The 20,398-nt window shown below is 41.2% G+C and overlaps 1 protein-coding gene and 1 pseudogene across 1 annotated transcript in view; one reads left to right on the forward strand and one right to left on the reverse strand.

Moving 5' to 3' along the window:
• Window positions 1-20,398, reverse strand: part of TMTC1 (transmembrane O-mannosyltransferase targeting cadherins 1) — a 1,415,052-nt gene that overhangs the window by 335,633 nt on the left and 1,059,021 nt on the right. The window lies entirely within an intron of this gene.
• On the forward strand, window positions 15,590-15,654 carry LOC146854933 (U4 spliceosomal RNA; annotated as a pseudogene).

The following is a 20,398-nucleotide window of genomic DNA, read 5'->3' on the forward strand; positions in this document are numbered from 1 at the left end:
TCATTGCAAGAGGTGCATCAGGTAATGAGGGATGCGTATGTGGGCACCAAAACTACAGTCCAACTGAAACAGCACCGGTACTGTCCCTTCCTGCACTCACAAGGGGAAACTGAGAAATAGGAATTCCTTATTTAAGGTTCCAAGATGCAACAACAGTTTTCTGTGAGAATTGCGGTCTTGGAGAAAACCCTGGAATCCATGAGAATACCTAAATTTGTCACAGCTGCAGCAAGAGAAATTGCTTGCTAGATTGTGGATTAACAGAAGTAGACACGTCACCATCACTTTGGTCTCACATTTTGTTGTATAATTTTTGGAAAGTTTTGACTCAATCAGGAGTTATTGGAGAATGCTGTACATTCATTACCTGAGGACGAGGGCCGTTGATCAGGATCAGAGTCTCAGCGGCATAACTGAAAAATGATGTTCCATAAAGAGCGTATCATCCTCATGAAGTGGCCCTATATAACCGTTTAATTATAGAAGATAAGAAGCCCGGAAGGGCCGTTAGGGCACAGAGAATTTTTAGGGACTGAATGAAGTGAGGCAGTACAACTGATGAGGAACTATAAGACAGAACTCCAAAGCTCTCACAGCCTACTCTTGATTCAACCAAAATTTAAGAAAAAGAAATCTCGCACCGATTCCTTGTCCGGGAATGCTCCCAGAATCGGGAACTCACTGCTGCCTCAAGATTTACCGAACAATGAATCATTCCCATTTCTCAATTAATTATTAATGTTTTTTCAAACATACAATGATTAACAAAAGAAGCACCAGTTAAACAATATTAGATGTGGGTAATGACATTGATCACAAAAGGAATTAATAACAAAAAAATAATAATAAAATAAAAATAAAAATCAAGAAATAGTACAAATACCTAGATTATATGGGTTTATGCTAAATCAATAGAACAGGATGAAGACGATGAAGTGTTTCATTCAACAAAAAATGTCATGCATACAATATATTCACTGAAAAAAAAAATAGGTTTCAGGGACGTTATAGTTAGTTGGACATTTCACTCGTACAAAACCAGAGAAATTCCGCCGTTTTAGTTAGTTCAGTTAACTACAACTCGCGCCACCGCAATGCACTGCTGATGATGTCACATATTACATCATTTATGACATGGTCAGTGACATCACAAGAGAACACAATGAATCATTCCCACACGTCAAGAAGAACCTGAAACTTCTTCTCTAGAACAAATAACTAAACACTCCTCCTTCAACCATTCGACTGGTCTGTTTGTGTTCACCCCACACCCCATAAATAAACCTGAGTTCACTACCTGATGAAAAACTGTGCCTCTACTCTTCCCTCTCAGCACACCACCATACTTAAGCTGCCTCGGAATGTGTATCATACACCTATTTCACGGTCTGTCGATAAAGTAATTTCCTTATTTTTTTATTTATTTTATATACAATACTTGTAGCTTGGGGTATTTGCTGCTATGCTAGCCCTGTAAAGTGATATACATATATATATATATCTCTCATTTTTCACAACCATAATGAGATGCTTATTCAAATGATTAGATGGTGCCTCTACAACAACTTTTTCTTGTTTGAGAATAAATTGTACTGTCAAAAGCGAGGCGTGGCTATGGGAGCCTGCTTCTCTCCCAGCTACGCGTGTTTACACGTGGGCTGGTGGGAGGAGCAGGTTCTCAGGGGCTCATTGGGTTCCAAATATGAGAACAACATAGTGTATTGGCTAAGATTTATTGATGATGTGTTCCTGGTATGGAGGGGGGACACCAATAGTGCTGTACTATTCATCAATGAGATCAACATCAACAAACTTAATTTGAAATTTACATCTCACATTAGTCAAACACAGGTCTCTTTCCTAGATACTACTATCTATGTATCAGGCAACAAATTGGAATCCACACTATACAGAAAATCTACCGCAGGTAACTCCACCTTACATGCAACTAGCTCCCATCCTGGCCACCTCATTAGGAGTATCCCCTATGGGGAACTATTAAGGCTCAAAAGAATTTGCAGTACAGAAAATGAATTCACAAAATGCAAGGTAGAGGCACTGGCAAGATTTAGAGCTAGAGGCTATAGTGAGTCTGTTCTCAAACAAGCGAGTGATAAAGCAGCACTAAAAGCTAGAGAAGAACTACTAGGTACAAATGCTAGGCCAGGTACTATGAGAGAGATTGGAGATGAGGAGAATGCTCCACGTCTCATAATGACTTTCAACAGACAACATAGACAGTTGAGGGCAATCATTAACAAAAATTGGCCCATTTTAAAAACTGATGGTGTACTGGTGCCTTTCTTGTCAGACAAACCGTCCATTACATATAGACGTGCCACATCCATGAGAAGCCAGCTGGTTAAAAGTAGCCCAGAGAATGTATCCAATAGTACCTGGCTACAACCAAAGAAAGGTTTTTACAAGTGTACATCATGTAGAGCTTGTAAATTTGGGACTAACCGTACTACATATAAAACTCCTTTTAGTCCCAAGGAAACACCAATCAAAGGGCATTTTAATTGCCGTACAGAATATGCTGTCTATGTCCTTACTTGTACCTGTGACCTATCGTATATTGGTAGTACCAAACTTCAAGTGCATACTCGTATCCTGCAGCATTTGAGAGCCATTGTTAATAATGACAGCACTTATCCAGTGGCTCGTCATTTCAAAGACAAACACAACAATGACTTAAAATGTCTTAGTTACTATGTAATTGACGCCATCCCTAAATTGCGCCGAGGAGGTAATAGGGAAAGGCTACTAAGGCAATTAGAGACCCGCCTAATACTGGAAATGGATACGAAGGCCCCTTATGGGTTAAATACTACTGAAGATATGCACACCTACCTTTAAATCTGCTTAGAAGTCTGCTTGGAGAAACCTCACAAGAGCCTCTTTAACAGGAGCACTCGGGAACTAGTCTCCTGCCATATTGATTGCAATGATGTTTATATTTGCCCACATCACACACTTAGGAAGCAATACTAGTATTAATAGGATCCTTCAAATTAAGTTGATCCACTTACTTGGAATGAACACACATCAAGTTTGGGATTTTTATGCCCCTCTGAAGCTTCCATTGATTTAATTTACCTATGGACACTTCTCACTTTAATTTTCTTTTTTATCTTTACACTAGTTGTGATAACAAATAGGTATTTTATTGTACAGTTTTTTAAGCATTCTATTACATGCACTAATATGTACTTGCCAACATTGACGGTGCATTAAATTAAATTCCTATTAGAACATCTGCATTATGCACTTTTCGCAACTTTGCACATTTGAGGGGTCAATCTAATGTTTTCTACACTTTTCCTTGGTTTATGGGTGATTTTGATTATGGAATAGAGTCTTCTTCTGTGACACCTTCATCTTTTTTCACATACACATTGATGAGTTTAGATGAAAATTAAGATCAGGTGGACAACCACACATCTAAGACTTACTACAATACGCATTTATGCCAGTATTTTAAGAAAACGATTTTAACATATAGTGAACTACATTGTATTTATACTGAAATGTATTTATGTATTTATTTATTTATTTATTTATACGTAAATGTGTATTTAAAGGTGTATATATATGTTATTCCTTCCACTTTATGTAGTAATATGCAATTAGTGTGGAGAGATACCACCTAGTCTGTTTTCCAAAATCAAGTATGTGTAAAAATGTCGCAGTCTATTTTCTATGTTTATTAATCATGTGACACTGGGTTTGAAAGAGAAAAAAACATTTAAATTGGAGTTTTCCCGCTATGGCGTTGTTATGTGAACAAGGCCGACGGTACGGCCGAAACGCGTCATGACCAAGAGCAGTGAGAACCGAAAATAAATTTCGTTTTGCCACCTAAGAGGAGTTCGTGTCATTTCCTGATGGAGTGATTGTTGCAACATATATATATATATATATATATATATATATATATATATGTCCACACCAAACGAAAAAGTTCTTCGTGCGCTCTCAGTAATAAACAGGTGAAACAACGATGTCAATATCCAAGAGTTTAATTCACACTACGCGTTTCGGCGACAAGCCTTGATCACGTGATCAAGGCTTGTCGCCGAAACGCGTAGTGTGAATTAAACTCTTGGATATTGACATCGTTGTTTCACCTGTTTATTACTGAGAGCGCACGAAGAACTTTTTCGTTTGGTGTGGATATTAATTTTGCCGGCGTGCTCCGCTGGCGTGTGCGCCACCTCTCAAGGGTCCCAGCAGATCCGGAAGGAGCTTTTCTGTTCTGTGGATATATATATATATATATATATGCTGGGAACTGCATCTATTGCAAATGCCGCCCTATTTGCTTATATATATATATATATATATATATATATGCAAATAGGACAGCATATATATACATATATATATATATATATATATATATGTATATATATGTATGTATATATATATATATATATATATATATATTCACTTAAAAAACCATAGGTTTCACACATGTTATAGTTAGCTGGACATTTCACTCGTAAAAAACCATTGAAATTCCCCCGTTATAGTTAGTTCAGATAACTATAACTCGCGCGCCCCCAATCCACTGCTCATGACGTCACATATTACATCACTCATGACATGGTCAGTGGCATCACTCATGACATCACTGATGACATCATCCTTGTGATAGAGTGGCGGTCGCGCGAGTTATAGTTATCTGAACTAACTATAACGGGGGAATTTCAATGGTTTTTTATGAGTGAAATGTCCAGCTAACTATAACATGTGTGAAACCTATGGTTTTTTAAGTGAATTTGCAAGGTTTTTTAAATGCTAATTCCTCACTATAACGTGTGTGAAACCTATGGTTTTTTAAGTGAATTTGTAAGGTTTTTTAAATGCTAAGTTATGTATGTTTTATTATATTTTTTATATATTTCTTTTTTTTTTTAAGGTTTTTCACCGTGCGCGCACTGTGCGTGCACCTGGCGATTTTTTGAAAAAAAAATTAAATGTTTTTTTCACCCTTCGGGGTCCTTCAGGGACACCCTGACAAAGGCTAGGGGGTCAGGAACTCTCTACCCTGCCCCCTTTTCATGTTCTCTACCTTTCTTTTTCACTGTCACACACAAAACACACAAAATGGCGGCCGACACTTCCTGATTTCGACCGATTCGAACGTTGACTGACATGAAACCACCAATCAGAATTACGTTTGGCACGGCACCGTGCGTGCACGGTGCGCGCCTATAGATATTTATGTACTTTTAACTGCAATTTTCTCAGGAACTACTGAACAGATTGACTCCATATATGCAAAAGGCACATCCCTGAACTGAGGACTACCTCTTTGCCAAATTTCAAGTAATTCTGTTCAGCCGTTCGGGCTGTACCTTCAACTAAAGGTCCTATGGGAAAATGCATGGGGAAAATGCATTTTGGGACCCCCCTTTTTTCTCAGCCCCCGCTTGACGAATCACCCCGAGACTTTCAGGGTAGGAGCTGAGCGGAGCGCCCCATTAGTTTCGAAAATTTCGAGAGGATTCGTCAACCGGCGCCAAAGTTATTCAAAATAGAATTTTCAAATTTCCTATGGAAACACGGTCCTAACTATAACTATCTACTGGCGACTGCCAGTAGATAATATATCTATATATCTATATCTATATCTATATCTATATCTATATATATATATATATATATATCTATATATATATATATATATATATATATATATAGAGATAGATAGATAGATAGATAGATAGATAGATAGATAGATAGATAGATAGATAGATAGATAGATAGATAGATAGATATTCACTGAAAAAACAAAAAGGTTACAAGGACTATATAGTTAGGCTCAGATTTTACTCATATAAAACCAGTGAAATTCAGAAGTTTAGTTACCTGCACTAACTAAAATGTTCGCCCCTCAATACACTGCTTATGACCTCACATATTACATCACTCACTAAATGTTCAGTGACATCACTGATGACATCATGGATGACATCTCAAACTACATCACTGATGACATCATCCAGTGAGAGTAATTGTTTTTTAAGAGTTTATGGGTGTTAAAGATTTATACCAACCTACTACAAAAGTTAAGTTAGATTACTAGGTGCACTACTCCTAAGTGATACTACTTCTAACATATTATGTCAGTAGCTGTGTGACTCTATGTATCCTTGTGTGTAGGAGTGTATAACTGGTTGTTTGAGCAGCTGTGAGGGTACGTTCCTGTGTGAGTGGCCGTATTGATGAGTGAATAGGTATGTCAGTGACTGTATGGGTGAGTGACTGGCAGTGTGAGTGGATCTATGGGTGGATAAGTGGGTGTGTAGAGATTGACTGGTTGGATGAGTGGCTGTATGGGTGAGTGAATGATTGTGTGAGTGGCTGGCTGTTCGAGTGAGTGAGTGGGTGTGTGAGTGGCTCTATGGAGGAGTGACTAGATGTGTGAGTACTGGTATGAGTCTGTGAATGGGTATGTGAGTGGTTGTGTGGGTGTGTGAGTGGGCATACGAGAGGTTGTCTGGGGGTGTGAGTGGTTCTCTGGATGATGTTATCTGTGATGTCAGCAGTGATGCCATTTGAGATGTCATCAGTGATGTCACTGACCATGTCATGACTGATAAAAATATGGGAGGTCATAAGCCGTGCAGTGCGGGGTGTAAGTTAAAGTTAGCTCAGGCAGTGCTTAATTTGTAAAAAAGTAACTGCCAGGGCTCTTGTCATGGGGCCACTGCAGCCTCCACCACAGCATTCCCCTTGCTGGTGCTCGCACCACCACAACTGCTATTCATCACACTCCTGCAAGTGTGACAATTTAGACTATTCCACACCCCTAAAGCTTTAAGAATGGCTTGGGTGGCAGGTGTTAGTCATTTTGTTTTATGTTTACTGAATTAATAAATAACTGTGGCTTTCTCATCTCTAAATTAGACAGACAGTGCCATCATGTAGCAGACTGTCATAAGTGCCTGTGTTGACAATAAAATGCCGGTGCCGAGTACCGGAAACCACTGGCTCAAATTAAGCACTGAGCTCAGGTAACTATAAATGCCGAATTTCACAGGTTTTGTATGAGTAAAACCTAAGCCTAACTATAATGTCCCTGTAACTGTTGTTTGGTTCAGTACATTTCTAAGGTTTATTAAAATTCTATTTCCTAACTATAATGTTCCTGTAACCTTTTTGTATAAGTGAATTTCTAAGTTTTTCCAATTCTATTTCCTAACTATAACGTCCCTGTAATCTTTGGTTAGTTTAAGTGAACTTCTATGGTTTTTTAACTAGTAGTCACTTTTGCAGAGTGGGCCTTTGATGACCTGTCAGCAAACCCGCTGTGTGAGACTTCCTGAAGGTAACAGGAGGAGTTGTTGGTCCCAAAGACTCTCAGCGGCCAAGGGGACTTCCTCCCCAACCAGTAGTGTGTTAGGAGGCGCATTTGCAGAGTGGGAGAGAAAAGGGTGGGGCCTCTGACCATCTCTTAGCAATCGCGCTGTGTGGGACCTTCTGGAGGTAACAGGAGGTGTTCTTGGACTACAAAGACCCTCAGCATCTAAGGGGACTTCATCCCCCAACCAGTAGTACACCAGGAGGTATGTTTTCATAGTGGTGGAGAAGGGGGAATGGCCCCTGAAAACCTCTCAGTAATTCTGCACTGTGGGACTTGCTGGAGGTAATAGGAGGGGTTGTTGGCCCCCAAGGACCCCAGCAGCAAAGGTCACTTCATCCCCCAACCAGTAGTGTGCCAGTAGGTGTGTCTGCAGAACGGTGAAGAAAGGGGATGTGGCCTGCGATAACTTCTCAGCAGTCTGGCTGTGTGGGACTTACTGGAGGTAACAGGAGTGATTGTTGGTGCCCAAGAACCCTTAGCATCCAACGGGACTTCAACCCCCAACCAGTCATGTGCCAGGAGGCACGTTTGCACAGTGGTGATGAAAGGGGGGCTTTTTTTGCATTATTATGAGAGGGAGGCCCAAAGGCCCCCCTTCCATGGGACGATATAGGCATGTGGAACCTCATCCCTGGGGCCAGGCCTTTTTGGTTACGTAACTGGGCAAAGGGGGCACACGGTCCCCTCCAGGGCTGATTTTGGACCCAGCGACTGCATCCTCTGAGGCCTGGATTTTTTATTTGTATTTTTAAAAGTAGGGAAGAGGGACCACGTGACCCCTCTCCCTGGCTTATTTTGGCCACAAGGACCCCATGCCCTGCGACCCAGCCTGTATTCTGGGTACCCTGGTCCCACCCAGGGCACTCAAAAACTTTCATTGGGGACTGCAGGGGTAGCCTGAAGGCCCCCATGGTTGTTTCGGGCTCCCTGCCTCCTGCGGGAGCTGGCAACTGCTTTCACAGATAGGGAGCTGCTGAACATGCAGCTCTCTATCTGTGAAAACAATTCTGCTCCGCTTCCAGCAAGCGAGAGCATGTTGAATGCTCTTGCTTGCTGGAAACGAAGCGTTTGCTATGGCTTGGCTGGAACTGTAAAGCTCCCACCAAGCCATAACAAACAGCTACATCCTGGTGGGCACTCTGGGACATATAAGAACCGGCCTTGCGGAGTGGCGTCCCCAGGGCCATCGATGGCTCCAGGAGGGGTCCTGCACAGCCTCCACCTTTCAAATTTGGAGGGCCTGCCCCATGGAGGTGGCGTTCCCCGGGGCTGAGAATGGCCCGTGAGGGGGGCCAATTACAAAAAATGAACTTGGCCCTGGGAAGACAGTGAACTCTGGTGCCCAGGGGTGTCCCTGAGGCCCGCAATAAAACTTGTTTATGGCCCTGGGGAGATGGTAGTCCTCAAGGGGGCCAAGATGTCCCCCACTTATCATTAAACAAGCCCCAGGGAGGTGGTGGTCCTGGGGCATTATAAGCCCCAAGAGGTGGGGCTGTGAGCCCCGCTCCTTTTTTTGGAAAATGCCCCCAGCACCTGGCCCAACCGGGGGCAGATAATAAAAGAAGCGTGGGAGCCTGCAGTTGGTTTTTAGGTCTCGCCTGACCCAGCGCATGCGCTGGTCTGGCGAGACTTATTGAGAGGGCTCCAAAAAATGCTACCAGGCCAGCCTAGAGCTACAGTGCATGTGCGCGGACGTGCGCGCTTTACCACGATTACTCTCACTTTCACTTTCGCGGATGTTTGATCGCGATCGCGATCACTTTTGCGGCCGCACGGCCGCTTGGCATAGCCAATAGGTCTCGCTTTTGGGACCTTATAAGTATTTAGTTATGCAACTGTTGCATGGTTAAACACTTATAAGGTCCCAAAGGCGAGACCTATTGGCTATGACAATGCTTGTTTTAAATGTTGGCGGGATATGTGGATCCAGCACGGCTCTCGTCAAAATTGTAAAGAAAAAAAATATTTTTTGGACCTGGACCAACAGCTACCTTTCTGCCAAATTTGGCCTAATTCCATTCAGCAGTTCGGGCTGTAGCTATGTCTAAAGTTCCTATGGAAATGAACATGGGGAAACGCTTTTTTGGACCCCCAGTTTTTCTCAACCCCCGCTTAACGGATCACCCAAAAACTTTCACGACAGCAGCTGAAGTGAGCGTCAAACTAGTTTTGAAAATTTTACGAGGATTCAGTAAACAACGACAAATTCTAACTATAGCTACCTACTGGTGACCGCCAGTATGTAGATATATTATATATATACCAACAAAGAATCCAATAATGGGCACACTGAAACAATGCACTGCTAGTGCAACACAAGTTTAATACTCAGACGCTACGCGTTTCGGCAGTAAACTACCTTGATCACACGCTGAGACAGCGACATTACAGTGCATACATAGACAAAAAACATAGAACACGGACTGATGTTAACAGTAGTTCAATGATCCACGTGAGATCGCACCTGTTTACTAACAATCATGATAACAATCTACTCGCCGCCGCCATAGTAACTTGGATCATTGAACTACTGTTAACATCAGTCGGTTTTCTATGTTTTTTGTCTATGTATGCACTGTAATGTCGCTGTCTCAGCGTGTGATCAAGGCAGTTTAATGCCGAAACGCGTAGCGTAAACTCGTATTGCACTAGCAGTGGACTGTTTTAGTGTGCGCATAATTAGATTCTTTGTTGGCAATTAATGTCCGGCCGTGGTTCCACCAGCATCGCGCGCCACCTGGCAACGGGCTCAATCTCAGGAGGAACCCATTTTTTTGGAATATATATATGATCAAGGAAACAGCCTAGTGTCCGAAACGCGTCTGAGGCAGCACCGTTTGTTTACAGCATTTAAATAAATAACTTTCTGGCATCAGCCTATTGAAGTGTCCGTGTTCCTGTTTGTGTAAAGGCGCACTAGGGAGAAGCGGAGTGGATATATGTATATATATATGTATATATACATATATATATATATATACAGCATCTACCTCAACTATAGTGCATCTGTACTATTGTTCACCGTAAATATTTCTTTATACTGCACTGTGCAATATAACTATGCTAACTCTCTCTCTCTCTCTCTCTATATATATATATATATATATATATATATATATATATATATATATATATATATATATATATATATATATATATATATATATATATATATTTATATTTGCTGGGGGTGTTTTAAAAAAGTTTATGAGTGTTAAATATATATACCAAGGTGTGTTGGTGAACCAGTGGGTGTATGAGTGCCTGTATGGATGATTTAGTGGGTGCGTGACTGACTGCAAAAATGAGTGATTAGGTGTCTCAGTGAATGTATGGGTGAGTGACTGGTTCTGTGAATGTCTGTAACAGTCTGTCAGTTGGTGTCTAAAGTGGCTGTATGGGTGTGTGAGTGAGTATGTTAGTGGCTGCATGGGTGAGTGATTAGTTGTCTGAGTACCTGTATGGGTGTCAGAGTGTCTTTGTGGGTGGGTAATGGGGTGTGACTGCCTGTATGGATGAGTGAGTCAGGGCTGTATGGATTAATAAGTGTGTGTGTGCGAGCTGCTGTATGACTGAGTGTGTATATGGCTGTGTGTTGAGTGAGAGCATGTGTCAGTGGTACTTGGGTGACTAACTGGGTATGTGAAAGTCAGTATAGGTGAGTGATGGGGTATATGAGTCACTGTATGGGTGAGTGAGTGAATATGAGAGTGGCTGTATGGGTGAGTGTCTGTGTCAGTGACTGCATAGGTGAGTGCTTATGTGTTAGTATCTGTATGAGTAAGTGAGTGGGTGTGTGTGTTTCTGTATGGTGAGTAAGTGGCTGTGTGATTGACTGTATGGGCGAGTGACTATGTGTGGGAGTACCTGTATGGGTGACTGACTCAGTGTATGAATGGCTGTATGGATGCATGAGTGAATATGTCAGTTGCTGTGTTAGTGACTGAGTGGGTGTATGAGTGGCTGTATGGGTGAGCGAGTGGATGTGTGTGTAGATATATGAATCAGTGAGTGGGTGTGTAAGTACTGGTATGGGTCTGTGAATGGGTTTGTGAATGGTTGTATGGGAGTGATTGTATGGCAACAGAACAGATACTGCCTGAAGAAGCTGCCCCTGTTAATTGGGGTACAATCACTGCTGCTTCCCCGGGGGAGAAAGGGGAGACGGCCCTTGAAAAAAGTCTGGAGGGTCAAGTTTATTCTATGCAGTCGAGTCGCAACTCTAAAACTCTAGAGGGCTTGGGGTCTCTATCTCCCTCATCACAGCACAGCTTCACGTCAAGAATTGGGCCTGAAGAGACGACATTGCCCTTTCAGCAGGGAGCTGGAAGTTGAGATGTTAGCACTGGGGGGATCACCACTTCGGCCCAGTCCTCATCTGTTCCGATGGACCAAGTGAAACAGCTCTTCGAGACCATTCTGCGGGAAATACGGGATTGTAAGACCTCGCAAGCTCAGGAGCTTTCTCTATTGCACCAAAGGTTAGATAAAATTGAAACTATGGTTCAGCAAATACCTGAGCGATTTAAGGAATTGGAACAACGGGTATCGGATATCGAGGACCGCTCTGTATTATGGGACTCTGATATTACATCTCTTCAGAAGAAGCTCCAGGCCTCTCAGTTAAAAATGGATGAAATGGAAAACTACGCTAGACGGTCGAATCTACGGTTTACAGGGATTCCTGGAAGATAGTGAACGCATTGATGGACAGTCTAATCCGGTGGCGTATATTGAGTCGATGATCAGAGGTCATATACTTGAGAAGGCGCCTGAAGATCTTACTGTAATGCGGGCCCATAGAGTCCCCTTTCAGAAAATCCCAGGGGCTAAGTATCCTAGCAGTACAAAAGGGGGTGGTGATGGACGGAGCATCAGAACCAATCAAACACTCACACCCAGTGAACAGATCTGGGTTTGATCCATCACCGTTCTTTAGCCCACTCTGCCACCCCAGTTCAGACATGGCCATATGCAAATCAGTCTGACCCTGTGCCTCATGGGAACAGTCCAGCCTGAACTGCCAAGCCATGTCTTCCCTGGACCGGAAACAAGCTTCCTAGGACCGGTTTCTGGCATTTCAACCGTCTTCAGCCAGGCTTGCTTGAATCCAGTGGCAAAGTGAGCAAGGGACTCACGTCTGAGCATACCCTGCCAACTTATGGCGAACAAAGCAGTACAAAAGGGGGTGGTGATGGACGGAGCATCAGAACCAATCAAACACTCACACCCAGTCAACAGATCTGGGTTTGATCCATCACCGTCATTTAGCCCACTCTGCCACCCCAGTTCAGACATGGCCATATGCAAATCAGTCTGACCCTGTGCCTCATGGGAACAGTCCAGCCCGAACTGCCAAGCCATGTCTTCCCTGCAATAAGTTGTCAGGGTATGCTCAGACGTGAGTCCCTTGCTCACTTTGCCACTGGATTCAAGCAAGCCTGGCTGAAGACGGCTGAAATGCCAGAAACCGGTCCTAGGAAGCTTGTTTCCGGTCCAGGGAAGGCATGGCTTGGCAGTTCGGGCTGGACTGTTCCCATGAGGCACAGGGTCAGACTGATTTACATATGGCCATGTCTGAACTGGGGTGGCAGAGTGGGCTAAAGAACGGTGATGGATCAAACCCAGATCTGTTGACTGGGTGTGAGTGTTTGATTGGTTCTGATGCTCCGTCCATCACCACCCCCTTTTGTACCGCTTTGTTCGCAATAAGTTGGTAGGGTATTGTCAGACGTGAGTCCCTTGCTCACTTTGCCACTGGATTCAAGCAAGCCTGGCTGAAGACGGCTGAAATGCCAGAAACCGGTCCTAGGAAGCTTGTTTCCGGTCCAGGCAAGGCATGGCTTGGCAGTTCGGGCTGGACTGTTCCCATGAGGCACAGGGTCAGACTGATTTGCATATGGCCATGTCTGAACTGGGGTGGCAGAGTGGGCTAAAGAACGGTGATGGATCAAACCCAGATCTGTTGACTGGGTGTGAATGTTTGATTGGTTCTGATGCTCTGTCCATCACCACTCCCTTTTTTACCGCTAAGTATCCTAGGACAATGATCGTGAACTTCTCTGACTACCGTATTAGAGAGGCTGTGTTGCCCAAGGCGATCCAAAAACAGGAGATTGTGTTACTCAATGGGGCCAGGATTCGAGTGTTCTCCGATATGTCGGCAGCAGCAGCACGAAGACGGAAGGACTTTGTGGGGATGATGAGCCAATTCAAGAGTGCAGGAGCACATGTCTCTATTGCCCAGCAGTCCAAATTAAGAGTTTTATGGAAAGGAAGGTGCCATCTGGGTCTCACTCCCGAAGAGGCCCAGGATCTACGACAAAAGATTGTTCAAGTAAAGGTAAAATAATGGATGTATGGATACTCAAGCAGTGACTCTCGTCCATAACAATTGGTTCATAGCTAGAAAAGCAGACTTAAGTTTCTTTTGCTTTTTCTCTTTCCCCTTCTTTCTTTAATTTTATTTAGTTATTTATTTTTTTGCTGTGCTTTTAGGCACTTTAACTACTTGCACACCAAGTCCACTATAGTTGTAGGAACCTTCTGCTACTTTGCACTTTATACTTTGTACTTTGCTCTCCTTTTGTTCTCCTTTTAGGGGGGAAGAGGTATTGGGTTGAGCCACTATCACCCTGTCTGCTGCTATAGGTACTTCTCCTTTATTGGCATTGTTTAGTTATTTTGAGTACTGAAATGCATTTTGCACATTACACTTTTTGAAAAGGTATTTACAGCTGAGATTTGCACTATTGTACTATTGCACTTTACCTTTTTCTCCCTTTAGGCGAGGGGAGAATGATATTATTCCTTTCAATGTGTACAAAGTCTTGTTGCAGTTCCTCCCTACCGTTAATACACAAAGTAATAGAGGATGTATTGGATTGAAATTTTATTTTGTCTCTGTGACTAAAAAATTTGCACTATTGCACTTTACTTTTTCACCCTATATGGGAGCACTTTTCTAGTTTGTTGAATATTGGAATGTATTCTGCACTTTTGCAATGCGTCTATGGCTAAAATATGCGCTATTGCACCACTGCACTTTACTCCCCCCCCCCCCCCCCATATGAAGGGGGAACAATACTGTTTTATTATGGGTGTAAGGCTCTGTGGCAGTTCCCCCTTTCCCTTCGTAGATGTATAGCAATGGAACTAAAAGCTTACGGCTTATTGCATTTTAAGGTATCTTAGATATGCTGAACATTAAGCTTATTTTAGTTCTAATTCTATTTATTGATGACACCGCTACCTTGTTCTTCTTCAGGGGGAAGTTGCACTAGATACAACTACAACTATTAGCTCATTCTAGATATATTGTTCTCGCTTGTACAAGTTTGCCCAAGTATGTAGTAGTTGAAGAATAGATTATAAAAGGGCTTTCCCAAGGCCGGATTATTTATTGCACAAGCACTTTTTAAAAAAATAAAAAAGCACTTTATATTAGAGATACCCTGGGGTTTAACTACCTGAATGGTATCGCTCACACTAGTGAAGGGGACGGGGGGACGTGCCCCCGAGTGCCAAGTCAAGGCGCCCTGTTGATTGAGGGAGGCTGCCGAGGCGAGGCAAGGGCTACCTTCCTCCAAAGACAGTCCGGGGTGGGCAGGGGTGAGAGGGAGGGGAAGGGGCGGTGTAGCATTGGAAAAAATGAGCAGGAAAAGAGTGAATTATACAGGACGTGTTTTCAAGTTAGCTGGATACTGTACAGACTGGTTTTGGTGGGAGATGACTGTAAAAGAAGGGTTAGAAATGTAGAGGGAAATCTTAGCATCAATAAAGTTGAGACAGGCTTTCTAAAATGGTCAGATGACGCAGAATATAAAAGTGATCACATGTACTGTCAATGGATTGCTGAATCCGTGTAAAAGTTGTGCACTTTTAAAATGGTTACCATCCCTTTCTTCCGAAGTTTTATTTTTACAAGAAACGCACTTCAGGACTGACACCCCCAAGATATCACTACCTAAGAAATATGCACTGGCGTATTTCTCTTCTGCTAATTATGCGGTGCGCTGGGTTGGGATTTTACTATCTAACACATTGGACTGGCAGGTTAAGAAGGCCCGGCGAGATGGGAAAGGTAGATGGTTATGGGTAAAAGTAAAACACGAGGGAGCAGTGCTAAATTTAGTTGACTATTATGGCCCCATAGAGGACGAAACCACAGCACTTGAGCAAATTTATCAATTAGTGGCAAACATGGCGATTTTAATCTTTGTGCAGTGGTAGTAACGTAGCCAATGAGGTCTATCCGAGGCGTGATTATTGCTTATTGTGCTGACATGTCGCTTCTTTTCTTATGAGTGAATGGTTCAGACCCGCAGACTCTACTTATTGTGTTTGTTCAAGTGATTTGGGGATTTGTCTGCGCAGGTCTTTAAAATTCCCTTAGACCCTGTGACCAGTTGTTTTGTATTGATTTTAATTACATTCAGAACCTAGCGCTGGATACCTCGAATACAGCAAAATGACAATTAAAACCTAAAAGTGCAAAGTTTATAAAAAGTCTGTCAATAGATTTTGCTTTAACAGACCCATGGCAGCAAGGGCACCCCGGCTCTTCTCAATTTACTTGCTACTCTTCAAAATACAGAATGGCATCCCGTTTAGAGTTTTTTTTGGGTGGACGAGCTGTTAGCCAATGGCAAAACAGAGATACTGGCAAACTCTTTCTCTGATCACTGTGTAGTTTCTTTTATGCTAACGCTGGGGATTACCCCAAACAGAAATCAAGGTGGAGGTTTGATAAATCTTTACTTGAAGACACTATTTAGGTGGCAAAAACTAGAATTTTAATCAGGGAATTTTTCAGTTTAATGCAAATACTGCCCCAAGCTTTATGGTTTGGGAGGCATTTAAAGCTACTTTTAGAGGACAGGTGATATCCTATAAGTCTAGGTTAAGTAAGCAACGTAAGCAAAAGATTCTCGAGCTACAGACTGCTGTGGAGAGAGTCAGCCAAAACGTAAACCTAATAGCGACAGCTGAGCACATTATTAAAGCACAACAGCAAGAATTATTAAAAGCCAAAGAACAATTGAAGGATTTCTTTTTGTTGGAGGAGATTTCGGGGAGCAGGGCTTACCAACAAAAGCTCTACAAGGAAAGCCAGCATATCGGTAGATGTTTGGCTTGGACTACAAAAAGTCAGAAAGCGGTGCAAGTACTTAGTCAGGTTAAAAATCGCTCTACTGGCCTGCTAGAAGAAGATAAGCAGGCGATTACTGAGGTTTTTCTTTCTCATTTTAAACAAATTTATACAGCAATACAGGTGGTAGAAGAGTTAGAATTGAGGTCCTATTTTGAATCACTGGAGCTACCACAGATATCTCAGCAATTTATCAAGATGGTTAATGGTTCAATAGAAAACTCAGAAATTCTGACAGTATTGAAAAGTATGTGAAACGCCAAGACTAGTGGGTCGGATGGGATTCTGGTGGAAGTATATAAAATATTCCAAGAAGGACTAATTCCTTTTTTAATGAAACTATTTAATCAAATAAAGGACGGTATAGATACCCCCAAACGTTTTAAGGAATCAGTCCTGGTAGTCTTTCTGAAAAAGGATAAAGATCCTTGCAATCCAAATTCCTATTGTCCTATCAGTTTGTTAAATACTGATTACAAACTGTCTATGAAGATTTGGGCCAGAAGGATTGCTCAATGCACCCAACAGGTGGTCCATACAGATCAAAATGGTTTTATTCCAGGACAGTTAATAACCGCCAACACATATTTTTAATCCAAGCTATTGATTATTCTTCCGCTGATAAGATCAAAGCAGCCATCCTGATGATGGATGCCGATAAGGCTTTTGATTTGGTAGACTGGCGTGCTTTATTTTTTATTTTGGAGAAGTCTGGTTTTCTGCCACAATTGATACATTTGTTAAAAGAATTATATAATCAGGCAGAGGCCAAAATTTTCATCAATGGAACAGAAGCCGGGAGGGTAAATATTGAACGTGGCATGCGACAGGGTTGTCTGTTATCCCCTCTTTTGTTTTCTCTGTTTATTGAACCCCTCGCTGTTAAGATTCATGATCATTTATTGATTTTGCCCCCCTTGCAGGGCATGGCAAAAATTAAGCTATATGAAGATGATATAATTTTATATCTCACAGCAGACAGGTCTACTATACAGAATGCATTGGATGAAATACAGAAATTTACAAAGATAGGCAGATATAAAGTGAACCAAGCTAAAACAGAAATCCTCATATCTAATGCTGCACCTTCTGACATCTCGGTTTCCCTACAAGTAGGATCACCACATACGGTCAGATACCTAGGTATCTTTCTCACAAATGAATATGGCCAGTTATTTCCATTGAATTACAGCAGCACACTTGCAGAAGTGAAAAAAATATTAGATAAGTGGTCTTTGCTCCATCTATCTTTGATAGGACGAATTTCTATGGTTAAAATGTCGATAATCCCATTGTTCTTGTTTCTTTTTATGTAATCTTCCCTTAAAAATCCCCAGTTCTTATTTTAAAGATTGTGTAGTAGGAGGTTTGATTTTGCCTGGGGGGCTTCACCAAGTTTGGCAAGAACTAGGTTTCAGTCAGCTTGGGGATTTTTATAATCACGAGACATTAATTACCTGGGAAACGGTTCGATTGCAATTTGGTTATCTAAATACCGCTTTCTCTATGAGTTTTCTTCATCTTGTGAGTTTTCTTAAAAATAATTATACCATGCTGAGTGAGGCTGCACATCAAATTGCCAGGCAGATGTCAAATAAAGTTTGTGGGGTTGGAGTTTGGTATCAGCTACTGCATCAGACGGCTCATAGTGTAGAGATTATTACGAAAGAGCTTCCGAAAATTCATTTAGAAACAGGCTGCAAGTTTAATACGAAAGAGTGGCAGAAGCTTAGTGAGATATCGAATAAAGCACTGCGAGGAGCTAATTTTAAGAGGATACATTTTTTATCCAGATGGCGGGCATATTACACCCCTCTGAGACTGCATAAAATGTTTCCAACTAATCCGAACCAATGTTTTAGATGTAATAAACAGGATGACGGGGTTGGGTTCACATATTTTATGAGTGTAGTAGTCTACAACAATTTTGGAAGGACGTTTTGATTTTGATTTCTCAAACTGTGTCCCTAACAATCGCTCCCTCATGTATGTTGGTGCTGTTGGTCTGTCAGGGGAGGTAAAGCGTTTAACAAAATATCAGCAGCATATTATAGTAATTTCTATAGCGGTCGCTAGGTCACTTGTCCTTCAAAATTGGAAGACTAATAAGCAACCTAGGATTGAACATTGGGTTAATAAAATGTGCAGGACTTATAGATTTGGGGAGGCCTATGCAGAAAGTGTAGGAGCTGCTGTAAGATTTAGAGCTATCTAGGTACATTTTTCTATCCATTATGTATCTGAGTAAAAGTATATTTTTAGAGCTTTATGCTTCGGAGAGTACATTTTTGCACTTTACTAAAATAGCTGCTGCTAACCGCACATGCACTTTAATAGTTTTTTGATACTCGTATGTTAGCCTGAAGTAGCTATTTTATAGATTACAGCTTATTGACTAAGGTGTAATAGTCACTAATGAAGATATGTATTTGTGTTTCTGGGGAATTATCTGAAGTAGCAAATGTCTGATAGTCTACAGGATCACGGTTTAGTATGAGCTAATGTGCAATATATTCACTTTCTTAATTATTGATTCCTTTAGAACAGTTTTTTTATAAAATAGTTTTCTAATTGATGTTAATTCTTATTTATCGTTTGCAATTCCATGTAAATGTATTTTCGCTGCTAGCTATTTGATATCAGTTATTTTCATCCTATTTATTCATCCTGTTATGTCATGCTCCTATGGTTTTTATTCCTGCTCTAATAAAAATATATATTTTTAAATACATTTGAGAAAAACGTAGTCTCTTATCTCATTTAAAAAGGCATAGGTCTTAGAGAGTGATATTCCTGTTCAAACATTGATGGCGGGAACCTAAATATATAAATGTAATAATTATTCTAAAGTGCTAAGTATTGTAAACAGTATAATGTTAACACTTTTTGACCGATTTGTCTATTTGGCAAATTACCAAATCTGGCCCACATTGTAACTGGATGTAAAAGATTACACTAATGGATTCCAAAGATGTTGCAAAATGCCAACAGTAATAGATGGCCTGTTAAAAAATACGGGTATTACCAGATTATAAAGTGATAATCAACAATCTAAAACAAGGAGGGCAAATGTTAAGTTCATTATTATAAAGAGTCAAAGTAACATAATAAACATAGCCCTGGTTATTAAAATATTCCCAGTTATTATAGATCGATAGTCAATGTAGGATATACAGAAGAGTTTAAGTTGTTACAACATGCCATAGTAATGTATCCGTCAATTTATTCCATTTATAACATTATTTTAATTTGGCAATATCCATTGCCCTATAGATATCAATGTCTTTCAAGGAACAATTTATCAGAAAATTAAGACATAAAAAGTATTAAAGATAACACACCAAGGACTATCTTAATCTCATGGATTAGAACCTATGCAGAATCTCTTTGATGGCTCATAGACATATCAACATCATATTCATTGTATAGGTGTTCATATCAACAGATGAAATTAGGTGTTAGCTATAGATACAGTTTTTAAAGAGGACAATGGTCCTTGTTGCAAGAAAGTTTGAGCAAAGCAATGAATATAGAACAGAATCAGCTCTATATGGTTTCTATCCAGCCGTATAGTACGATTTAATCAAACTTAATTATAGGTGTCAAAACAAAACAAACAATGTACAGTGGGATACAGTCCTGTATCCAATGACATAAAAGTAAAACAAGTAGTGACAAGGTGTCAGAGTACAAAAAAGCAAAAGACAAATTCAGGCAAAACAAAGGAGTGCTTGTTGTATGATAAGAGCAATGAAACAAGCGTGATAACTGACACAACCGTTACACATGGTATATAAATAGTTTGTGTGCACGGTGTTTAAGCGGTTGACGACGTTTCCATCCCATTTACATAATTACCGGGATCATCATCA

This window comes from Triturus cristatus, chromosome 4_1 (genome assembly GCF_964204655.1).
Source record: "Triturus cristatus chromosome 4_1, aTriCri1.1, whole genome shotgun sequence".
Classification (NCBI taxonomy): Eukaryota; Metazoa; Chordata; class Amphibia; order Caudata; family Salamandridae; genus Triturus; species Triturus cristatus.